Source organism: Canis lupus, chromosome 20 (assembly GCF_011100685.1).
Source record: "Canis lupus familiaris isolate Mischka breed German Shepherd chromosome 20, alternate assembly UU_Cfam_GSD_1.0, whole genome shotgun sequence".
In the NCBI taxonomy this organism is placed as follows: Eukaryota; Metazoa; Chordata; class Mammalia; order Carnivora; family Canidae; genus Canis; species Canis lupus.
Window position 1 is genome coordinate 39,051,794 of NC_049241.1, and position 24,805 is coordinate 39,076,598.

General features: G+C 37.6%; 1 protein-coding gene and 1 pseudogene across 8 annotated transcripts in view; one reads left to right on the forward strand and one right to left on the reverse strand.

Moving 5' to 3' along the window:
* Positions 1 to 24,805, reverse strand: part of DOCK3 (dedicator of cytokinesis 3) — a 504,793-nt gene that overhangs the window by 444,674 nt on the left and 35,314 nt on the right. The gene's annotated exons all lie outside the window — the stretch shown is intronic.
* Positions 17,118 to 18,277, forward strand: LOC119877299 (annotated as a pseudogene).

Below are 24,805 nucleotides of genomic sequence, written 5' to 3' on the forward strand. Positions count from 1 at the left end.
AAGGTAAGTTTAGTATGTTTACACATTACAAGATCACTAAACAAAAATTAATCACAGGTGGCTCAGCGGTTGAGCATCTGCTTTCGGCTCAGGGCGTGATCCTGGAGTCTTGGGATCAAGTCCCGCATCAGGCTCCCTGCATGGAGCCTGCTTCTCCCTCTGCCTGTGTCTCTGCCCCTCCCTCCCTCTCATGAATAAATAAAATAATAATAAATAAATAAATAAATAAATAAATAAATAAATAAACAATTCTCCAAACTGATCTATTGATTCAATGCAATCTCAATCAAAATCCCAGTTTTTTGTTCAAACTGACAAACTTATTTTTTTTAATTATATAGAAACGAAAGGACATAGAACAGCCAAAACAAATTTGAAAAAGAAAACAGTTAACAAGAGACAACTAGGGGGCTCAGCAGTTGTGTGCCTGCCTTCTGCCCAGGGTGTAATCCTGAGTCCGGGATCAGGTCCTACATCAGGCTCCCTGCATGGAGCCTGCTTCTCTCTCTGCCTATGTCTCTACCTCTCTGTGTATGTCTCTCATGAATAAATAAAATCTTTAAAAAAATAAAGAAAATAGTTAACAAGATTAACACTACCTGATTTCTATAATTATTATAAAGTTACAATAATCATAACAGTATGTATTTTTTTTATAATTTTTATTTATTTATGATAGTCACACAGAGATAGAGAGAGAGAGAGGCAGAGACACAGGCAGAGGGAGAAGCAGGCTCCATGCACCGGGAGCCCGACGTGGGATTCGATCCTGGGTCTCCAGGATCGCGCCCTGGGCCAAAGGCAGGCGCCAAACCGCTGCGCCACCCAGGGATCCCCATAACAGTATGTATTAATGTAAAGATAGATGTACAGATGAGTGAAACAGAATAAAGCACCAAGAAAAAAATCCACACATATACAGAGAGCTAATTTTTTAAAAAGATACAATAAAAATGCAGTATGAAAAGGTTAGCCTATTCAACAAATGGTGCCAGAACAACTGGATATCAATACAGAAAAAAAAAAAATGAGTGCAGGTCCATACCTTGCACCATATCAAAAAAAAAAAAAAAAAACTGGGACGCCTGGGTGGCTCAGCAGTTTAGAGCCTGCTTTCAGCCTAGGGTGTGATCCCAGAGTCCCAGGATAGAGTCCCACACCGGGTTCCCTGCATGGAGTCTGCTTCTTCCTCTGCCTATGTCTCTTCCTCTCTCTCTGTCTCTCATGAATAAATAAATAAAATCTTAAAATAAAAAATAAAACAACAGCTTGAAATAGATAACAGACCTAAATATAAACCCAAAACTATAAAACTTCCAAAAGACAACATCAGAGAAAAGCACTGTGACCTTGGGCTCGGCAAAGATTTCTTCAATAGGACACTGAACACATAATTCCACAAAAGGACAAATTGATAAACTGGACATCATCAAAATTTAAAACTTTTGCCACTTACAGACACTTTTAAGAGAATGAAAAGACAAGACTCAGACTAGAATAAAACCTTTACAAAGCATATATCTGATAAAGGACTTTTGTCCCAAATACGTTTTTTAAAATTGTTAAAATATGGGATGCCTAGGTGGCTAGTGGTTGAGCATCTGCCTTTGGCTCAGGGTGTGATCCCAGGAGAGCCTGCTTCTCCCTCTGCCTATGTCTCTGCCTCTCTCTGTGTGTCTCTCATGAATAAATAAACAAAATATTTAAAATTAACTAATTAATTAATTTCTTAAAATCCAGCAAGAGTGATATTACACAGAATGGCAGAGTAGCAAATTCTGTGAGTTGATCCCTCCACTGAAAGAACCTGTAACTGGAAAAAATTACTAGAATCAACTATCTTAGAACTCTGGAACCTAACTGGACACTTATAACAACCAGAGGAGTATTCACTATGAAGGGATGAAGGGAGATGTTGCAGATCCTGGGTAGTAGAAAAACGTATGTAAATCGGCTATCCCAGGCCCGTCCCTCAACCCTGTTCAGCAATGAGAATAGCAGCCTGCTTTCCTGGAGCGGCTGCCTGGTGCCAGAACAGGCAGTGTGGATCTCATCCTCCAAAAAATTCAGTGTTACACATTGTGGATGATATGACAGGTTCCTGAAGGACCACTGCAGATACATGCCTTGGTTGTGACCCAATTCCATTTTCAACACCATCAAAAAGAATAAGATACTTAGAAATAAATTTAACCAAAGAGGCATGAGACTTGTATGCTAAAAACTACAAAACAATGCTGAAAGAAGTTAAAAATATAAATAACTGGAAACATATCCTATGTTCATGACTGACAGAATAGTTAAGATGACAATACCACTCAAAGCAATCTACAGATCCAATGCAATCCCTACCAAAATCCCAAGAGTATTTTTTGCAGAACTAGCAAAACTCACCCTAAAATTCATATGGAATCTCAAAAGACTCCACATAGCCTAAATAATCTTAAGAAAGAACAAAACTGAAGGGTCCCTGGGTGGCTGAGTCAGTTAAGCATCTGACTCTTGATTTCAGCTCAGGTCATGATCTCGGGGTTGTGAGATTGAGCCCTGCGCCTCAGGCTCTGGACTAAGTGGACAATCTGCTTGAGATTCCCTTCCTCTCCTTATACCCCTCCCCCTGCTCATGTTTGTGCATGCTCTTTCTCTCTCTAAAATAAATAAATCTTTAAGAAAAAAAAATAAAAACGAAGTTGTTCTCGTATGTTCTAGTTTCAAAACTTACTACAAAACTACAATAATCAAAACATATGGGAGGCACCTAGTTGGCTCATTTGGAAGCGCATATGACTCTTGATATCACTCAAAGTCATGAGTTTGAACCCCATGTTGGGTGTAGAGATTACTTAAGAATTAAAAAGAAGGGACACCTGGGTGGCTCAGTGGTTGAGCGCCTCCCTTTGGCCCAGGGTGTGATCCTGGAGACCCAGGATCAAGTTCTGCATCGGGCTCCCTGCATGGAGTCTGCTTCTCTCTCTGCCTGTGTCTCTGCCTCTCTCAGTATCTCTCATGAATAAATAAATAAAATCTTTAAGTAACAAAAAGAATTGGGATCCCTGGGTGGCTCAGCAGTTTAGCACCTTCCTTTGGGCCCAGGGCATGATCCTGGAGTCCCGGGATCAAGTCCTGCGTCGGGCTTCCTGCATGGAGCCTGCTTCTCTCTCTGCCTGTGTCTCTGCCTCTCTCTCTCTCTCTCTCTCTTTCTGTCTCTTATGAATAAATAAATAAAATCTTAAAAGAAAAAAAAAGAATTAAAAAGAAAACCTTTTATAAAAAGAAAGAAAACCAATATAGTACTGGCATAAAGACAGATATACAGATTCAGTGGAATGTAATTAAAAGTCAGAAATGAATCCTGACAAATATAGTCAATAGATTTTAACAAGAGTACCAAGACCATCAAATGGAAAAAAGACTCTTCAGGAAAAGAATATCCACATGCAAAAAAATTAAGTTGGATCCTAACCTTTTGTATACCATATACAAAAATTAACTCAAAATGGACCAAAGACCAAAACATAAGAGCTAAAACGATCAAACTCAAAGAAGAAAACACAGAGGCAAAATATTTGTGACAATAGATTTGGCAATGATTTCTCAGATATAACACCAAAAGATCCAACCAAAGAAAATAAATAAACTGGACTTCATCAGAATTTAAAGTTTTTGTCCATCAAGGGACACTGTTAGGAGAGATAAATCACAGTCCATAGAATGGTATAAAATATCTGTAAATCATGTCTTTAATACACAGAATATATAAGTCCTACAACTCAAAAAAATTAAAATTAAAATTAAAATTAAAAATATATCCAACTCAAAAACAGGCAAAATACTTTAACAGACATTTCACAAATGGCCATAAGCACATGAAAATATGTTCAACATCATTAGTCATTAGGAAAATACAAATGTAACCTGCAAGATACCACTTTACACCCACTAGGATGGCTGCTTTTTTCTTTTAAAAAATGGAATATAGTAAGTGTTGGCAAGGATGTGGAGAAACTGGAATCCTTGTGCATTGCTGGTGAGAACATAAAATGGTTCAGGTGCTATGAGAAACAGTTTGGTGGTTCCTCAAAAAGTTAAACATAGAATTACCGTATGATCCAAGAATTTCACTCCTACATATATACCAAAAAAAACTGAAAACAGGGACTCAGATAGTTGTACATCAATGTTCACAGCAGCATTATTCACAGCAGACAAAAGATGGAAACAATCTAAGTACCCTTCAATAGATTACTAAACAAAGTGTCATACAGACACACACAAACACACACACACACAGAAATACTGTGGACCATAAAAAGTAATTAAGTACTATTACATGATACAAGTGGATGAACTTCTATGCTAAGTGAAATAAGCCAAACACAAAAGGACAAATGTTACATGATTCCACTTATAAAATATCTAGACTGAGGGAGAGTGGAATGAGGAGTTACAATCTGATGAGTTCAGGTTTTGTTTAGGATTATGAAAAGTTCTGGAAATAGACAATGGTAATGATTATATCACACTGCAAATATACTCAAAAAATAGAAAACAGAATGGAGGTTCCTCAAAAAGCTAAAAATAGAGCTACTCTATGACCCAGCAATTGCACTACTAGGTATTTACCCAAAGGATACAAATGTAGTGCTCCCAAAGGGACACATGTACCCAATGTTTATAGCAATAATGTCCACAATAGCCAAACTATGGAAAGAGCCAGATGTCCATCAACAAATGAATAGATAAAATAGATAAAATTATACACACACACACACACACACATACACAAATGGAATATTACTCAGCCATCAGAATAAGAAATCTTACCATTTTCAACGGACATGGATATAATTGGAGAGTATCATGCTAAGCAAAATAAATCAATTAGAGAAACACAATTATCATATGACTTCACTCACATGTGGAATTTAAGAAAGAAATCAGGATCAAAGCAGAAGGGAAGGAAAAATAAAATGAAATGAAATCAGAGAGGGAGACAAACTATAGTTTCTTAACTTTAGGAAACAAACTGAGGGTTGCTGGAGGGGAGGTAGCTGGGGGATATGGGGTAACCAGGTGATGGGCATTAAGGAGGGCACATGATGTAATGAGCACTGGATTTTAAATACAGATGATGAATCACTGAACTCTACCTCTGAAACTAATAACACACTATCTGTTAATTTAAATAAAATTTTACAAAAGAAAAAGAATGGTTAAAATGGTAAAGTTTATGTTATGTATAGTTTACCATAATTTTTAAAAGCTATTATGGTAAAAAGAAGAACCCAGATATGGGGCATGAAATTTTAAGATCATGGAAAGCATGGCTAAAATAAACAATTCTAAAACTTCAAAAACAGTGACAACAAAAAAAGCCCCAAAACAAGAAAACAGCCTGATTTTTAAATGGGCAAAAAGATATGAACATTCACTCCAAAGAACATTAAAGGATGCCCAACATCATCAGTCACTAGGTAAATGCAAATTAAAGACACAGTGAGATACCATTACATACCTACATATGGCAAGCATTAAAAAGACTGACCATACTGGCAAGGATGTGGAAGAACTAGAATTCTCATGTACTGCTGGTGGGATTATAAATTAATAACTATCATTTTGGGGGAAAAAAAAGTTAAACCATATTTACCACATAATCCAATCTTTCCAATCCTAGGTATTTCCTCACGAGGAAAGGAAAAATACAACCATTCAAAGACCTATACATGGGTGTTCATTGTTGCTTTACCTGTTACAACAAAAAGGTGGAAACAATACACATATCCATCATGGATGGTATGTCCATACAATAGGATTCTATTCAGCAAGAAATAAACTATTGATGGATAAACAACTGTGGTATGTCCATACAATGGGTTACTATTCAGCAAGAAATAAACTATTGATGGATAAACAACTGTGGTATGTCCATATAATGGGTTACTATTCAGCAAGAAATAAACTATTAATACATGCAACAGCACAGGTAAATCTCAAAATAATTAAGCTAAATGAAAAGAAGCAGGCAAAAGAAAAGTACATGCAGTATGACTGATTTATATAAAATGCAAACTAATGTAGAGTGACAAAAAAGCAGATCAGTAATTGTTTGAAGATAAGAAAAGAGGCAAGAAGGGATGCAAGGATGGGACCAAAGAAACTTTTGGAGGTGATTATAGTGATGGATTCAAGGGTGAATACGTGTGTCAAAACTTACCAAATTGTACACTTTAAATAGGGGCAACTTACTGCATGTCAATCGGAATTTGATAGTTTTTTTTTTTTTTTTTTTTAGGCAGTCAAGGTTAACTGGGATAGCTCAAGTTAAATCCAACAGGTTTAGTTGCCAAGTCTTATAGAGAAAGAAAAAGATAACAAGTTGTTCAATTAGCCAACCTCAGGTCACAAAACTAGTAAGAAGTCAAACCAGGATTCAAATCCAGTACTGTGTAGTAATCAAGACCTTTCTCTTCATACTTCTTTTGAAGAAGAAAAGCATATGAATGGGTAGAGATCCATTCAGTAAGTATTTATTATACTTGGGACTACTGCAGGCTCTGGAGATATAGCAGTAACCCAATGATACAAAACCTTAGCACCTGTGGAGCTAAAACATTCTGGGAATAAACCGATTATTTAAAAAAATAAAAATTATGGGGACCCCTAGGTGGCTCAGTGGCTTAGCACCTGCCTTTGGCCCAGGGCATGATCCTGGAGTCCAGGGATTGAGTCCCATGTCAGGCTCCCAGCATGGGGCCTGCTTCTCCCTCTGCCTGTGTCTCTGCCCCACCCACCCCCACCCCCCCCCGTGTGTGTGTGTGTGTGTGTGTGTGTGTGTGTGTGTCTATCATGAATGAATAAATTTAAAAATCTTTTTAAAAATTATTTAAAAGTCAAAAACATATGGTACAGTGTCGAGTACATGCTAAGATAGGAAATAAAATGAAGTGCTATAGAATGGGTTGTTCAATTCTTTTAAAGTAGAAAAGTTTGAAGGAACAATACAAAAGACAATCACTAATGTGAAAAGGACAGGTGGGAATGGAGGGCCAACAAAATGACAGCTGACCTAAAAATAAAATAAACAAGAAGGAAAAGATACATTAGTAAATTGGCTCTACCTTAAAAAAAGTTAATTTATTAATCCAATTCACTGGTATATATCCATTCTGCCTAAGGACAGTTACACCATTCTCCACTATAGGTCAATGAGAAAAACAAAACAGCAAGATGATACAAAAAGCTACAAGAGATTAATATTTGAGAAAATTAATGAACTAGAGATACTTAAAAGTATACTGTATCTAAATCTAAATAAAATGCCAAAAACCTCAAGTGAAAGAACATAACTCCAAAAGTTAGCATAATAATCATAGCACACAATCTCAATGTGCTGTTTATTTAGCTGGAAAACTGTCACTATGCAGTAGCATAATTATAAAGAACTGTTTCTGCCTGGAAGTACAAAAAAAATATGATTTTAAAAATATTTGCAATCATAAACCGAGATCTGAAATATAATAGTTTAAGGCTACAGATGCAAAATCACAAACCTAGAAAATTAATACAAACCAGGCTCATTAGACACAGCAGACAAACTGAAAACAAGTTAATAAAAATAAAGCGATACTTTATTTAAGGCAGAAAAAACACCCTACAATTTTCTATTATGATTTGCAAACAGTTCCTCACTGTAACTGACTGCATAAAGGCCAACACTGACAAAATGCTGGGATTCAAAGGGTGGATCTAATCTTTACCTATGACAGAAGAAAACAGAATAAAATCCATAAATCACTTCACTTTAATACGTAACTTCATGCCTCAAGCAGAGAAACTTAATTGAGAATTTGATCAAAGCTATGGCCACTCTTTGAGAAATATGCATCTAAGTTCACTGATATCTATGAAAAAGTTAATTGATTTCTAAAAATCTTGCAAAAATATAGCACTCAATCTTAAATTCCTGGGTCAAGCATTCAAGAGAATAGGACTTCTGGTTCTTTATGGGAAAAACCTCTTCAAACTATATACTCCTCTGATATTGGTATCCCAATACCTAAGAATTAATTACTTGATGATTTACCAGGTTTGTTAGGATATGAAGGTTTAAAAACCATCATTTCCTTCTGCTCCAACAAATACTTGAGCCATAAAATTTTTAAATTTAAGTTGCAAAGGAAGCTAGCCAAATGCAAGCATCCAATTTCACTCCCTCCTAAAATCTAAAACCATAGTTAAGGAAAAAATTATTTTTAGTCTTGTAACCCATAGGATGAAGAAAATGGGAAAGGAAACAAAACCTAAATAATTTTGAAAGCTGAAAAACAGATGGGCAAGTCTGAGAAAACCAAACCCATACCAATAGTAAAAAGAATCAACCCAATTTACACCTCAAAATCCTTAACAAGCTCAAGAATTGGCAATAACAGGTAACTACGGAAGTGGTGGGAAGGCGGTAGGGAGGAAGGTGTTCAAGGGAGAAGCTAAAATAAGAAAAGATGGATTTAAAATTTCTAGACATTTAAATCATTAGATTCACCTCCTTCAATCCACATCTCAATGTGTTCCCTTTCCTCCACTGGAAAGTTTATTCTCCAAAAGAGTAAATGGACTTTTACTCTATATTGGCTGACACCAGGCTCATCTAAGAGTCGAGATGAGTACAAAAAAATAGAAGAGGGATCTCTGGGTGGCGCAGAGGTTTAGCGCCTGCCTTTGGCCCAGGGCGCGATCCTGGAGACCCGGGAATCCCATGTCGGGCTCCTGGTGCATGGAGCCTGCTTCTCCCTCTGCCTATGTCTCTGCCTCTCCCTCTCTCTCTCTCTCTCTCTCTCTCTCTCTCTGTGACTATCATAAATAAATAAAAATTAAAAAAAAAAACTTTACAAAAAAATAGATTATATGAACATACACAGGAAAAAACTCCAGCCCCCTTCTAACCCTAAACTCTCAGAATTCTGGTATCCTAGGCTTTTTACCTCTGGGCATTCTCATGCTATTAATTTAGAGCTAATCAAAACGGCCCCCAAGGACCCAACATGTTGGACAAAAATAAACCCACCCTAAAGAATATACTGTGAAATCTCAGAACCCTGGCAGCAGAATTATGGTTCTATTAATAAGCTTCCAAATATGAAAAACAGATCATATCCAAAAGATTCAGAGCCACAGGCTTAATACTAACACTTCACACCAGAAGACAATGGACAATGCCTTAAAAATGATGAAGGAAAAGAATATCTGAATAGTTTTTTTTTTAAAGACTTTATTCACTCATTCATGAGAGACACAGAGAGAGAGAGAGAGACAGAGACAGAGACATAGATAGAGGGAGAAGCAGGCTTCCAGAGGGGAGCTGGATGCAGGGGACGACCCCAGAACCCTGGGATCACACCCCGAGCTGAAGGCAGACGCTCAACCACTAAGCCACCCAGGCATCCCAAGAATTTCTAACCTAGCATTCTATACCTAGCTGAAGAGTTACAATAAAATGAAGACCTCTTCAGACATGCAAAAGATTTATAGCTGTAGAAGAAAATGTTAACTGAAAGCACTTGGGAAACAATTTCTGGCATTGTCTTCTCAGATTGGACTATGCATATGCTACAATTCAGCAATTCCTCTCCTAATCACATATCCTAAGAAAAATAAACATGTATGCCAGGAAGCAACACAGAAGGTTCAAAGCAGCACTGTTCTTAGTAACAAAAGAGAAGGAAAAAAAAACACGTAAGAACTGACAGAAGTAAGGATTAATGAAGTACAATATATTAGAGCTATGCACAACACTGGTAAATCTTAGACTTACATTAATTTTTTTAATTATAAGTTGAAACTTTTTCTTTCCCAGTGTATGATTCTATGACTCTTAGCACATGCATAGATTTATGTTACTATGTTATATTCAGAATAGTTCCATCACCCCAGAAAAATCCCCTTATGATATCTCTTTCAAGTCACTCCTTCCATCTCTACCCATGGCAACTGCTTATATGTCTTCCATCACTATAGTTTTGTCTTTTTGAGAATGCCATAAAAATCTAATCATATAGCATATAACCATTTGATTGACTTCTTGATTCAGCATAAGCCCCCTCAAACTCACTCAAGTTGTTGCATGTATCAATAGTTCGTTCCTTTGAACTGTTAAACAGTACTTTATCCTATGGATACCTCACACTTTGTTGACTCAACCAATGCCAAACTGATGACTGGGTGATGAAGACGTGGGACAAGTTGGAGCCAATAGCTCAGTTCATTGACCACTGGTATGTCTTCTTTTGTAAAGACTGTTAGTCTTTTAAAGTCTTTTGCCCATTCTTTTGTTGCATTATTACTGCGAGTTTTGAGATTACAAATCATCTCCCATATAAATGGTTTGCAAATAATTTCTTCAAGACTATGTATGACTGCCTTTTAGCTTTCTTCACTGCATCATCGGGCTCCCTATGGGGAGCCTGCTTCTCCCTCTACCTATGCCTTTGCCTCTCTCTCAGTCTCTCATGAATGATGATAAAAATCGTTAAAAAGGGGGAAAAAAAGGAAAGAAAAATATTGAGGTTATTTTTCATACAGAAATCCAGCTTTTCCCACACCCTTTGTTGAAAAGACTGTCCATTCTCCTGCTGACCTGCTTTAGCATATCTGTCAAAATCACTGAGCATTAAGTATGAGTCTACTTCTTTTTTTTCTTTTTAGTTTCAGAGGTAGAATTTAGTGATTCATCAGCTGTCTACTTCTGGATTCTATCCAATTTAATTGATCTATATGTCAATAGTTATGCCAATACTATACTGTCTTACTTATAGTAGCTTGATGTAGGTCAGTCTTGAAATCAGGTATTGTAAATCGTATAATATTACTCTTCTTCAAGATAGTTTTTATATGTTCATTGTCTTTCCATTTAAATTTTTGTAGATGCCCTTTAATCAGCTGCAAAACTATCTTTTATTCTCAGTTTGCTGAGAGTTTTTATCATGAATGGGTGTTTAATTTTGTCAAATGTTTTTGCACTTATGAATCAAATTATGTTATGAATTATTTAAGTTATATATGTCAAATGTTTTGCATTTCTTATTGATCCTAGTAAGCAGATTAAACTGATTTTCTAATGTTAAACCAATCTTAATATTCCCAGGATAAACCCCAAATGTTCATGGTGTATTATCATTTTCATGTACCTTTGCATTCAGTTTGCTAAAAATATAGTAAAGATTTTTGAGCCAATGTTTATGAATTTTGGTCTGTAGTTGTCTTGCAATATGTCTGTCTGATTCATGGTATCAGGGTAATATCAAATAAATAATAAATAATTGGGAACGGTTCTCTTCTCTATTTTCTGAAACAGTTTGTTTAGGGTTGGTATCATTTCTACCTAAAATGTTAAATTTGGGGGCAGCCCGGGTGGCTCAGCAGTTTAGCACGGACTTAGGCCCAGGTTGTGATTCTGGGGACCCGGGATCGAGTCCCACATTAGGCTCCCTACACAGAGCCTGCTTCTCCCTCTGTCTGTGTGTGTGTGTGTGTGTGTGTGTCTCATGAATAAATAAAATCTTTAAAAAAATAAAAAATAATAAAAAATAAAATAAAATGCTATATTTGTCAGTGAAACCATCTGGGCCTGGAGTTTTCTTTGTGGAACAGCTTTTAGTTACAAATTCCATTTCTTTAGCGGATATAGGGCTATTATAGTTTCCTATTATTCCTTGAATAACTTTTGTTAATTTGTCTATTTCCAAGAATTTTCCATTTCACCTAGGTTGCAAAGTTCATAGGCATAAAATGTATAATATTCCCTTTTTATCCTTTTAATGTTTATGGGATCTATAGTGATACACTCTCTTTTGTTCTTCATATTGGTAACTGGTATCTCTATTCTTTTTTCTAAATCAGCCTGTCAGCTTAGTGTCCCTCTCTCTTCAATATATAAGCTTTCATTCTCATTGATTTCCTGTATTGTTTTCCTAGTCCCATTTTACTATTTATACTTCTATCCATTATTCTTTACCCATATATATATAGAAAATTATTACTGCAATAAGTTCAGTGACTATCCATCATCTAACAGTTACAATTATTTTTTCTAATACTAAGAACTTTTAAGATTTACTCTTAGCAACTTTCAAATATACAACACAGTACTGTTAACTAGTCACCACACTGTCCATTATATCCCCAGAATTTATTTTTCTTATAACACGAAGTTTGTATCTTTTGACTATCCTCACCCATTTTCCTCAGTCTCCATCCCTGCCTCTAGCAACCTCCAATGTGTTCTGTTTCTATGAACCTGTTTTTTCTTTTCCACTATCACACAGTATTCTTCTTTATCTGCATGACTTATTTCACATAGCAGAATGCCCTCAAGGTCTAACCATGTAGCAAATGATAAGATTTCCTTCTTTTTTATAGCTGAATAATATTCCATTGTACATATAACACCACATTTTTTTAATCCATTCATTTGCTGATGGAAACTTTGGTTGTTTCCATGTCTTGGCTATTACAAATAATGCTGTAATGAACTTGGGGATGAAGGTATCTCATTGTCAATACTGATTTCATTTCCTCCATGTATATCCCATAAGTGGAATTGCTGGATCACTTGGTAGTTTTATTTTCAATTTTTGAAGACCCTCCACACTATTTTCCATAGTGGCTGCATCAATTTACATTCCTACTAATAGTGCACCAGAGTTCCCTTTTCTCCACATCCTCATCAACACTTATCCCTTGTCTTTCTGATAATGATCATTTTTTAAGATTTTATTAAGTTTTTAAGTAATATCTACACTCAACATGGAACCTGAACTCACAACCCTAGGATGAAGGGACATGCTGCAATGACTGAGCCAACCAGGCACCCCTATAATGACCATTCTAACAGGTATGAGGTGATATTTCATTGTACTTTTGATTTGCATTTCTCTGATAATTAGTGATGTTGAGTACTTTTTCATGTACCTCTTGGTTATTCGTAGAACTTCTCTGGAAAATATCTATTCAGTTCCTCTCACCTTTTTTTTAAAGACTGTATGTATGTTTATATTTATGTATTTATTTGACAGAGAGTGAGTAAAAGCAGAAAGAGCAGTAGAGGGAGAGGGAGAAGCAGACTCCCCACTGAGCAGGGAGCCCAGTGCAGGGCTTGACCCCAGGACCCCAATATCATAACCTAAGCTGAAGGCAGGCATTTAATCACCTGAACCACCCAGGCACCCTAGCCCTCTATCCATTTTTAAATCAGATTTTTTTTTTATTGAGTTATATGAGTTCTCTACACATTTTAGGTATTACCCTCTTATCAGATATATAACTTGAAAATATATTTATATTATTTGGGAAAGATAAGAATAGGATCAAAGAAAAAAAAAAGTACAGGATCCCATTACATAGAAGAGTTAAAGGGCATACTGTGAAATCAAAAGTGATCACTTCTCGGCCTTTTGGCCAAGATCAAGTGTGAAATCAAGAGACTATAGTCAGAACAGTAAGCAGTTTTCAAATGACAACAATGCAGAAGGATAACCAACTAAACACCACTGAAATCTGGATGCTTTTATATTAAAAATTTGCTACACACGGTTTAGCGTCTGCCTTCGGCCCAGGGCGTGATGCTGGAGTCCTGGGATTTGAGTCCCACATCAGGCTCCCTGCATGGAGCCTGCTTCTCCCTCTGCCTGTGTCTCTGTCTCTCTCTGTCTCTCTCTCTCTCTCTCTCTCTCTCTCCGTGTCTTCCATGAATAAATAAATAAAAATCTTAAAAAAAAAATTTGCTACACAGCAGTAGCAACTACACAGTAATTACTGCTGCTTATACTATTTTGAGATTTATAAAACCTTCAAGACGGTCATTTGGCTTCCATTTTTTAGTTCTAGGGTAGTCAACGTATTGGCAGTTACATAAATCCAAATCACAACACATCCTCCCAAACTCTATAAACCAAAAAGGAAAAGACATCAAAAACAAACAAATCAGGGCAGCCGAGGTGGCTCAGTGGTTTAGCGCCGCCTTCAGCCCAGGGCATGATCCTGGTGACAGGGGATGGAGTCCCGCGTTGGGCTCCCTGCATGGAGCCTGCTTCTCCCTCTGCCTGTCTCTCTGCCTCTCTCTCTCTCTCCCTCTGTGTCTCTCATGAATAAATAAATAAAATCTTTTTAAAAAATCAATTAGGAAGACAAGAAAACTATACTGATATCAGAATTCTCAAAAACAAGGCAACAAGCAGCATTTTCAAGAAACCATAGGAAAGAAAGTATGAATGAAGGACTGTCTATCAAATCAAACTGTCTTTCAAGTACCAACACATTTTTTTAAATTTTGAATTCAAGAATTCAGGGAATTCTATATACCCATGTCCCCTTCTTGAGCAAACTATTAAAGAATGAGACTCGTCCAACCAAAAGATGACTGGAGAAAGAATTATAAAGGAAATGACTATAAATCTGATATACTTAATTATAGATCTAACAAAATATAGAGGTGAGGGCAAAAATAATATATAAATGTTATATATTTTGATGACATATAAATAATGCAACTAAATATTAAAGAAAGGAGGAAAAGGAACAAAAGTGAAATTAGCTTACTGCTCATTGTATAATAGGTGAGAGATAAAGGATAACACCGGAAAATGGCTAACTATATAGTAATATAGGACATTAAGTGCATTGAAAAAAAGTATAGCTTGGGTAAAAACATAAGTGTTGCTAAATATCTACAAGATTGAAAAAAGGCACAAAAAGATATAGAGAACATCACACTATAACAAAGATAACAAATATAAATCACATAGCAATTATTTTAAAAAGTAGGGCAGGGTCAAGACCAAAATTAAGTCTTATCTATAAATGTGAATGGGCTTTATTCATCCATTAAAAGACAAACATTTTCAGTTTGATACACACAGCAAGACCCAACCACATGCTTTATTTAAAAAGGAAACACATATAAAATAAAGTGACTCAGAAATGCAAAAAAAGGAATTTTTCAGTCTATGAATCATTTCAAATTCGTTTTTGTATACGGTGTGGACTAGAAGTCAAGACTAATTTTTCCATGAATATCAAGTTCTTCTAGTACTATATGATTAAAAGATTGTTCATTCATTATTCACTGAATTACATGGTCTCTTTGCCAAAAATCTCCATATACATAAATCCATGTGTACATAAATAAATCCATATACACATAAACTAGTTATGTATATATGGATTCTATTGCATTCCACTAATCTAAATGTCTATCTTTGCACCAATACCATAATGCCTTGCTTATTGTCGCTTCAAAAGAAGACATGAAGTCAGATCCCATACACTCTCCAACACTATTCTTTTTAAAAATTGTTTTGACTATTCTGTATATATATTTATATATATATAAATTTTAGCTTGTCAAATTATGCAAAAAGTCTGTTAGATACTGATTGGAATAATAATATGGAGTCCTCCAATCCATAAACATGTTATCTTTCAACTTACTTTCAGTTCTCAGCAATGTTTTGTTATTTTCAAAACAGAGCTCTTACATATCCTACAAATTTTGTTGTATTTATTCCTCAGTATTCAATGTTTTTGCTATTATTGTAAAGATGTTCTATAATTTCACAAACTGTTCATTAGAAAAACAAAAATATATAACTGATCTTACATATATCGGCCTTATTCTGACACGCTGCCAAACTCCATAATTAATTCCAGTAATCTCTTTTCAGATTCTTTACAATTTTCTATGTACATAATCACAGTGATCTATAAGTTTGAGTGTTCTACCTCTTTATTTCCAATATTCATGTTTGCTATAGGCATACTTCATTTTATTGCACTTTGCCTTATAATGCTTCACAGATTTTGCATTTTTACAATTGAAGGTCTATGACAATCTTGCCTCAATCAAGACTGACAGTGCCATTTTTTCCACAGTGTTAGCTCAATTCAAGTCTCTATGTCACATCTTGGTAATTCTTGAAATATTTTAAACTTTTTCATAATTATTATTGTGATCAGTGATCTCTGATGTTACTACTGCAACAGTTTTGGGTGCCATGAACTGTGCCCATAAAAGAGGTAAACTTTATCAATAAATGTTGTGTGTGTGCATGTTCTGACTGCTCTACCAATCAGCCATTCCCCTCTTTCCCTCTCCTCAGGCCTCTCTATTCCCTGAGACACAAAAATATTGAAATGAGGACAATTAATAGTCCTACCATGGAGTATTCACCTGAAAGGAAAACATACATGTCTCTCACTTCAAAATCAAAAGCTAGAAATGATTCAGCTTAGTGATGAAGGCATGTTGAAAGCCAGTAGGCCAAAAGCTAGGCCTCTTGCACCAAATACTTAGCCAAGTTGTGAATGCAAAGGAAATGTTCTTGAAGGAAATTTTAAGTATCACTTCAGTGAACACACAAATTATAAAAAAGCAAAGCAGTCTTATTGCTGATATGGATGATATATGCTGGATAAGAGATCAAACCAGCCTCAACATTCTTTAAAGCCAAAACCTAATCCAGAGCAAGGTCCTTACTCTCTTCAAAGGCTGGGAGGGATGAGGAAGCTGCAGAAGAAAAGTGTGAAGCTAGCAGAGGTTGATTCATGAGGTTTAAGGAAAGAAGCCATCTCCCTAACACAGAAGTACAAGGAGAAACAAGAATGACTGATGTAGAAGCCGCAGTAAGTTATCCAGAAGATCTAGCTAAGATAAGTAATGAAGGTGGCTAAACTAAACAATAGAATTTATATGTAAACAAAGCAGCCTTATATTGGAAGACGCCATCTAAAACTTTTGTAGCTAGAGGGAAGTCAATGCCTGGCTTCAAAGCTTCAAAGGATAGGCTAATTCTCTCGTTGGGAGCTAATGCAGTTGGTGACCTTAAGGTGAAGCCAATGCTCACTTAAATTATGAAAATTCTAGGGCCCTTAAGAATTATGCTAAATCTACTCTGCCTATGCTCTATAAATGAAATAGCAAAGCCTAAATGACAGCACAGCAGTTTACAACACGGTTTACTGATTATTTAAGGCCACTGTTAAGACCTACCATTCAGAAAAAGGTTCCTTTCAAAATATTACTGCTTGGTGACACTGCACCTGGTCACCCAAGAACTCTAATGGAGATGTACAACAAGATTAATATTGTTTTCATGCCTGTTAATATAACGCTAACACAACATCCATTTCAGCCCATGGTTTGTGAGGTAATTTCAACTGTCAAGTCTTATTATTTAAGAAATAAATTTTGTCTAGTTTCTAAGAATCATGTCTGTCTGCCATGTCAAAATTCCTGATCCAGACACAATGGCCCCAATGGGACAGAGCCCAAAGGTGTCACTGAGAGTAACTGGAATGAGCTTGTTGACAGCTAGATGACATGAACCTCTCTGAGTCCCTTTTCCATGGCATCTATGCCTACGGTTTTGAGAAGCCTTCTGCCATCCAGCAGCAAGCCATTCTTTGTATCAAGGTTATGATGCAATTGCTCAAGCCCAATCTGGGACTGAAAAAACAGCCACTTTTGCTATATTAATTGTGTAAGAGACTGAACTGGATCTAACAGGCTACATAGGCTTTGGTCCTGGCACCTACTAGAGAGTTGGCTCAGCAGATACAGAAGGTAGTCATGGCATTAGGAGATTACATGGGTGCCTCTTGCCATGCCTGCATTCAGGGAACCAATGTACATGCTGAGGTGCAGAAACTTCAGATGGAAGCTCCGCATATCACCATGGGTACCCCAGGTCATGTATTTGATATGCTTAACCAGAGATACCTATATCCCAAATACTTCAAGATGTTTGTACTAGTCAAGCTGATGAAGTGTTAAGCTACAGATTCAAGGACCAAATCTATGACATATTCCAAAAGCTCAATAGCAATACCCAAGGGGTTGTGCTGTGAGCTACAATACCTTCCAACATGCTTGAGGCGACCAAGAAGTTCATGAGATATCCCATCTGGATTCTGGTCAAGAAACAAGAGTTGACCCTGGAAGGTACCCGCCAGTTCTATATGAATGTAGAACAAGAAGGGTGGAGGCTGAATACACTGTGTGACTTGTATGAAACCCTAACCATCTTGCAGGCAGTCATATTCATCAACACCCAAAGGAAGTCTGATTGGCTCACTGAAAAGATGCATCCCGAAGACTTCATTATGTTTGCCATGCACAGAGATATGGACCAAAAGGAAAGAGATGTTATCACAATACTCTGGCTCTAGCAGAGTATTGATTTGCTGGCCAGAGGCATTGATGTGCAGCAGTTTCTTTAGTCTTTAACTATGACCTTCCCACCAACAGGGAAAACTATATCCACAGAATTGGTCGAAGTGGACAATTCTGCCTTAAGAGTGTGACTATTAAAAAAAAAAAAAAAAAAGCGTGTGACTATTAACATGGTGATAAAAGAAGACAAGGAGATTCCTTGTTCAAGATATCAAGACTATCTACAATACCTCCACTGAGGAGATGCCCTTCAGTGTTGCTGACCCTGGAGCTATCCTGCTACCTAGCCCTACCCAGGGTTCAGTCCATGGGGGGCTGAAGACAACAAGGAAGGGGAGGGAAGGGAGCCAAGGGATAGATGTGTCATTTTTTTTTCTTTGAATAAGTGTCACGTTGGAAGGAAGGAAGGAAGGGAGGGAGGGAGGGAGGGAGGGAGGGAGGGAGGGAGGGAGGAGGAAGGAGGAAGGAAGGAAGGAAGGAAGGAAGGAAGGAAGGAAGGAATTCAGTCACTTCATCCTTCCTTCACGTTCCCCTCCTCTCCTCCCTCCCTCCCTCCCTCACCCATCCCTCCCCTCCCTCCCTTCCCTCCCTCCCTCCCCACTCCACGAAAGAAAGAAAGATCTTCTTTAGTGATAGTGATTCCTTTTTCTGGACACAGCAAATTGAAAACCTTCTGGAAAGGATTCACAATTCTAGATGCCATTAAGAACTTTTGTAATTCAAAGGAAGAGGTCAAAATATCAACAAAGAGTTTGGAAGCAGCTGATTCCAATCCTCATGAGTGACTTTGAAGGATTCATTATTTTCATGGAGAAAGTAACAAAAGATGTGGTATAAACAAGAAGAGAACCAAAAATAGTAGTAGAGCCTGAAGATGTGATTGAATTGCTATAATCTCATGATAAAACTTGAACAGATAAGGGGTTACTTCTTATGGGTGAACAAAGAAACTTTTTTTTTAAGATTTTATTTATTTATTCACGAAAGACATGGGGGTGGGGCAGAGGGAGAGCAGGCTCCATGCAGGAAGCCCAATATGGGACTCGATCCTGGAACTCCAGGATCACGCCCTGGGCCAAAGGCAGATGCTCAACCGCTGAGCCACCCAGGTGTCCCAAGAAACTGGTTTCTTAAGATGGAATCTACTCGGGATGCCTGGGTGGCTCAGCAGTTGAGTGTCTGCTTTCTGCTCAGGGCATGATCCCAGGGTCCCAGATCGAGTCCCACATCGGGCTCCTTGCAGGGAGCCTGCTTCTCTCACTGCCTATGTCTCTGCCTCCCTCTCTCTGTCTCTCTCGTGAATTAATTAATTAATTAGTAAATAAATAGTGGAATCTACTCATGGTGACAATGCTGTTAAGACTGCTAAAATGACAACAAAGGATTTAGAATATTACATCAACTTAATTGATAAAGCAGCAGCAGACTTAAAAGGACTAACCCCGGGATCCCTGGGTGGCGCAGCGATTTGTTGCCTGCCTTTGACCCAGGGCGCGATCCTGGAGACCCGGGATTGAATCCCACGTCGGGCTCCCAGTGCATGGAGCCTGCTTCTCCCTCTCCCTATGTCTCTGCCTCTCTCTCTCTCTCTCTCTGTGTGACTATCATAAATAAATAAATAAATAAATAATTTAAAAAAAAAAAGGACTAACCCCAATTTTGGAAGTTCTACTGTGGTTAAAATGCTATCAAACAGCATCACGTGGGATCCCTGGGTGGCGCAGCGGTTTGGCGCCTGCCTTTGGCCCAGGGCGCGATCCTGGAGACCCGGGATCGAATCCCACATCGGGCTCCCGGTGCATGGAGCCTGCTTCTCCCTCTGCCTGTGTCTCTGCCTCTCTCTCTCTCTCTCTCTGTGACTGTCATAAATAAATTTAAAAAAAAAATTAAAAAAAAAAAAACCAGCATCACGTGCTACAGAGAAAATCATTGTAAATAGAAAAGTCAATTGATGTGGCAAACTTCACTGTTATTTAAAGAAACTGCCACAGCCATGCCACTTTCAGCAACCACCACCCTACTCAGTCAGCAGCTGTTAAGACAAGACCCTCCACTAGCAGAAATATTATAACTTAATGAAAGCTCAGATGACAGTATTTTTTTTTAAAGATTTATTTTTTTACTTATTTATGATAGACATAGAGAGAGAGAGGCAGAGACACAGGAGGAAGGAGAAGCAGACTCCATGCCAGGAGCCCGATGTGGGACTCGATCCCGGGACTCCAGGATCACGTCCTGGGCCAAAGGCAGGCGCTAAACCGCTGAGCCACACAGGGATCCCCTTGACAGTATTTTCTTAAAGATTTATCTAAGGGGAGGGGAAAGAGGAGAGAGAGTGAGAGAGTGAATCTCAAGCAGACTCCCCACTGAGCCCAATGCAGGGTTTGATCTCATGATCCTGAGATCATGACCTGAGCCATAATGAAGAGTCAAATGTTCAACCAAGTGAGCTACCCAGGTGCCCTGATAGCATTTTTTAGCAATAAAGTGTTTTATAATTTGGGGGGAGGGGACTATAAATACTCTTTTAAAGTGTTTTTTAAAAGATTTTTTTATCCATGAAAGACACAGAGAGAGAAGCAGAGACATAGGCAGAGGAAGAAGCAAGCTTCTTATAGGAAGCCCGATGCAGGACTCCATCTCGGGCCCTGGGGCCATACCCTAAGCCAAAGGCAGACACTCAACCACTGAGCCACCCAGGCATCCCTTAAGTTTTTATTACAATTCCAGTTAGTTAACATGCAGTGTAACTAATACTATTTTCAGGTGTACAGTATAGTGATTCAACACCTCCAAGCAACACTGATGGTCATCACAAGTGTACTTCTTAATCCTCATCACCTATCTAACCCATTCCCCCATCTACCTCCCCTCTGGTAGCACTCAGTTTATTCTATATGGTTATGACTCCTTGGTTTGTCTTTCTTTTTTTTCCCTTTGCTCATTTGTTTCTTAAATTCCACAAACAAGTAAGATCACATGGTATTTGTCTTTCTCTGACTTAAGGTATTACACTGTTTTATAAACATAATGCTATTGTACACTTAAAAGACTATAATTTAATGTAAACATAACTTTTACATGCACTGGGAAACCAAAAAAATTCATTTGACCCACTTCATTGTGATATTCACTTATTGCAGTGGTCTTGGAACCAAACTTACTACAATTTCAAAGTATACTTGTCCTTCTAGATTTATGGGACTAACAAAGCTCCCAAAACAATGTCAAATAGAAGTTGTAAAGGCAGATGTCCTTATTTTGTTCCCAAAGTTTGAAGAGGAACATTCTATGTTTCATTAGTAAGCATAATGTTAGATGTGGGTTCTTCATATGTGCCTTTTATTAGATTGACAAATCCAGTATTATATAAAATATATAGGCTATATAAATTAAATATTTGTTTATATTAAGGGTTTTTACATCTATAATCATAGGGGAATACTGGTCTACAATTTTCTTTTAATATCCGTGTTAGGTTTTAGATCAAGGTTACACTGGCTTCCTAATGAGTCAGGAAATGTTTCATCCTCTTTTGCTTTCTAGAAGTATGTTTTGGGCACCTGGGTGGCCAAAACATACTTATAGCGTCTGCCTTCAGTTCAGGTCATGATCTCTGGGTCCTGGGATCAGTTCCACATTGGTCTCCCTGCTCCTCAGGGAGCCTGCTTCTCCCTCTGCCCCTTTCTTTCTGTCTCGTAAATAAATAAAATCTTTTTAAAATAAAATAAAATAAAAGTATGTTTCATGGAATTCACATGTCAAACCATCTGAGACTTGAGTCTTCTTTGTGAGAAAATTTTCTTGATAGAAATTTAAGGGCATCTGGGTGGCTCAGTCAGTTAAGCGTCTGCCTTTGGCTCAGGTCATCCCTCTGCCCCTCCCCACCACACTCATGCTCCCTCTTTCATTCTGCTCCCTCCCTCAAATAAATAAAATCTTTGGAAGAAAAATGTAATTTATTTAATATATTTATCATTCTGATTTTCTATTTCTTTCTGTGTCAATTTTGTTCAAATATGCCTTTCAAGGAATTTGTTAAGTAAGATGATTCATAATATTCCCTTATGTTCCCTCTTTCATTATGAATATGTTCTATTTAGATCAGTCTTACTAAGACTGATCATATTTATCATATTTATCAATCCTTTCATTTTTTAAAAATGGTTTTTATTTATTTATGATAGTCACATCAGAGAGAGAGAGAGGCAGAACACAGGCAGAGGGAGAAACAGGCTCCACGCACCAGGAGCCCAACATGGGATTCAATCCCGTCTCCAGGGTTGCACCCTGGCCAAAGGCAGGCACTAAACCGCTGCACCACCCAGGGATCCCTTATCAATCCTTTCAAAAAATTACTTTTAGGGCAGCCCCGGTGGCCCAGCGGTTTAGTGCCACCTGCAGTCCAGGGTGTGATCCTGGAGACCCCGGATCAAGTCCTGCATCAGGCTTCCTGCATGGAGCCCACTTCTCTCTCTGCCTGTGTCTCTGCCTGTGTCTCTCTCTCTCTCTCTCTCTCTGAATGAATAAATAAATCTAAAAAAAAATTACTTTTAGTTTAATTAGTTTTCTCTAGTCTCCATCCATTTTCTACTTAATTGATTTCTGCTCTGATTTTATTTCTTTCATTCTATTTTTAACTTGCTATTGTTTTTCTAGTTTCTCTTGGTAGGTAACTTGAATCACCCACTTTAAATCTTTCTTTCCTTCCAGCCACTCTGGAAAAAGAGTATGGAATTCCTCAAAAAGTTAAAAATTGAACTACTCTATGACCCAGCAATTGCACTATTAGGTATTGACCCAAATGATACAAAAATACTAATTTGAAGGGATACATGCACCCTGATGTTTGTAGCAGCATTATCAACAATAGTCAAATTATGGAAAGAGCCCAAAGTTCCATCAACTGATGAATGGATAAAGATCATGTGGTGTGTATAAATATATATGTGATATAAATGGAATATTACTCACCCATCAGAAAGAATGAAATCTTGCCATTTGCAATGACATGGATTAAGTTAGAGGGTATTATGCTAAGTGAAATAAGTCAGAGAAAGACAAATACAATGATTTCACTCATACGTGGAATTTAAGAAACCGAACAAAAAGGGGTGCCTGGGATGGTACAGTCAATTAAGCATCCAACTCTTTGTTTCAACTCAGGTTGAAATGATCTCAGGGTCATGGGATCAAGTCCTACACTGGGCTCTGCACACAGCACAGAGTCTGCTTAAGACTCTCTCTCTCCTTCTCCCTCTTCCCCTCTCCCCTGTGATGCTTGCTCTCTCTCTAAAATAAGTAAATAAAGCTTAAGAAAAAAAAAGAAACAAGACAAATGAATATTGAGGGGGGAGGCAAACCAAGAAACACATTTTTTTTATTTTATTTATGTGAGAGAGAGACAGAAAGACAGAGAGAGACAGAGAGAGAGAGAGAAAGAAAGAACAGGGTGAGTGACAAAGGGAGAAGCAGATTCCCCACTGAGTAGGGAGCCCAACGTGGGGCTCAATCCCAGGACTCCAAGATCAAGACCTGAGCCACAGGCAGATGCTTAATGGACTAAGCCACCCAGGTGCCCCCAAGAAACAAATTATTAACTACAGAGAACTGATGATTGCCAGAGGGTAGGTAAGTGTGTGGTAGAGGGATGATGGCTTAAATAGGTGATGGGGATTAAGGTGAGGGCACCTTGTGATGAGCACTAGGTGTTATAGTATGTAGGTGATGAATCACTAAATTCTACATGTGAAACTAATATTACACTGTATGTTACCTAACTGGAATTTAAATAAAAACTTGAAAAAAAATCTTTCTTTCCTCCAATATAAGCACTTAAAACTATAAAATTTCCCCCTGCTATGATAAGTGCAGTTACCTCTGTGGTATTCCCCCTGAAAGCCCAGAACTTCACCTTACATCAGACAGACCCTGAATGAAACTCATTGAGACACTCTCACAGTCCAGAACAGGCTCAGAAGAACTGCCAAAGATGAGGTGGGGCCTGGCCAGACTAGGCCTGAGAGGCACACCCAGGCAACAGAGCCGTGCATCAGTCAATGGACCAACATTGCTTCCGTGAGTTAGACCAAATCACCATGGAAATCTGAGACGCTGGCATCAGGGGAAACTGAGCAAGGGGTACAGGAGCCCTGTACCACCCTCCAACTTCTCTGCAAACCTAAAATCACTCCAAACTAAGAAGCTTATTAAAAAATAAAAAATAAAATAAATAAGACTCTAAAATTTCCTCTAGCATTGCTTTACTGCATCCACAAATTTTGATGGTATGTTTTCAATATTAAATTCAAAACATTTCCTAATTTCCTTTGTATTTTTTTAAATTGATGGATGGGTTTAGAAGTATTTCCAAATATTTGAGGATTTCCTGATTATCTTATCATTGCTCTAATTTTATTCTAGTTAGAAAATATCCTCTGTATTATTTCAATCCTTCAAAATGTATAAAGATGTTTTTTGGGTTAGTGTATAGTCTATCTTGATGACTACATTATGCAATTTAAAAATCTGTCCTCTGAACTGGTGCAGCCACTCTGGAAAACTGTGTGGAGGTTCCTCAAA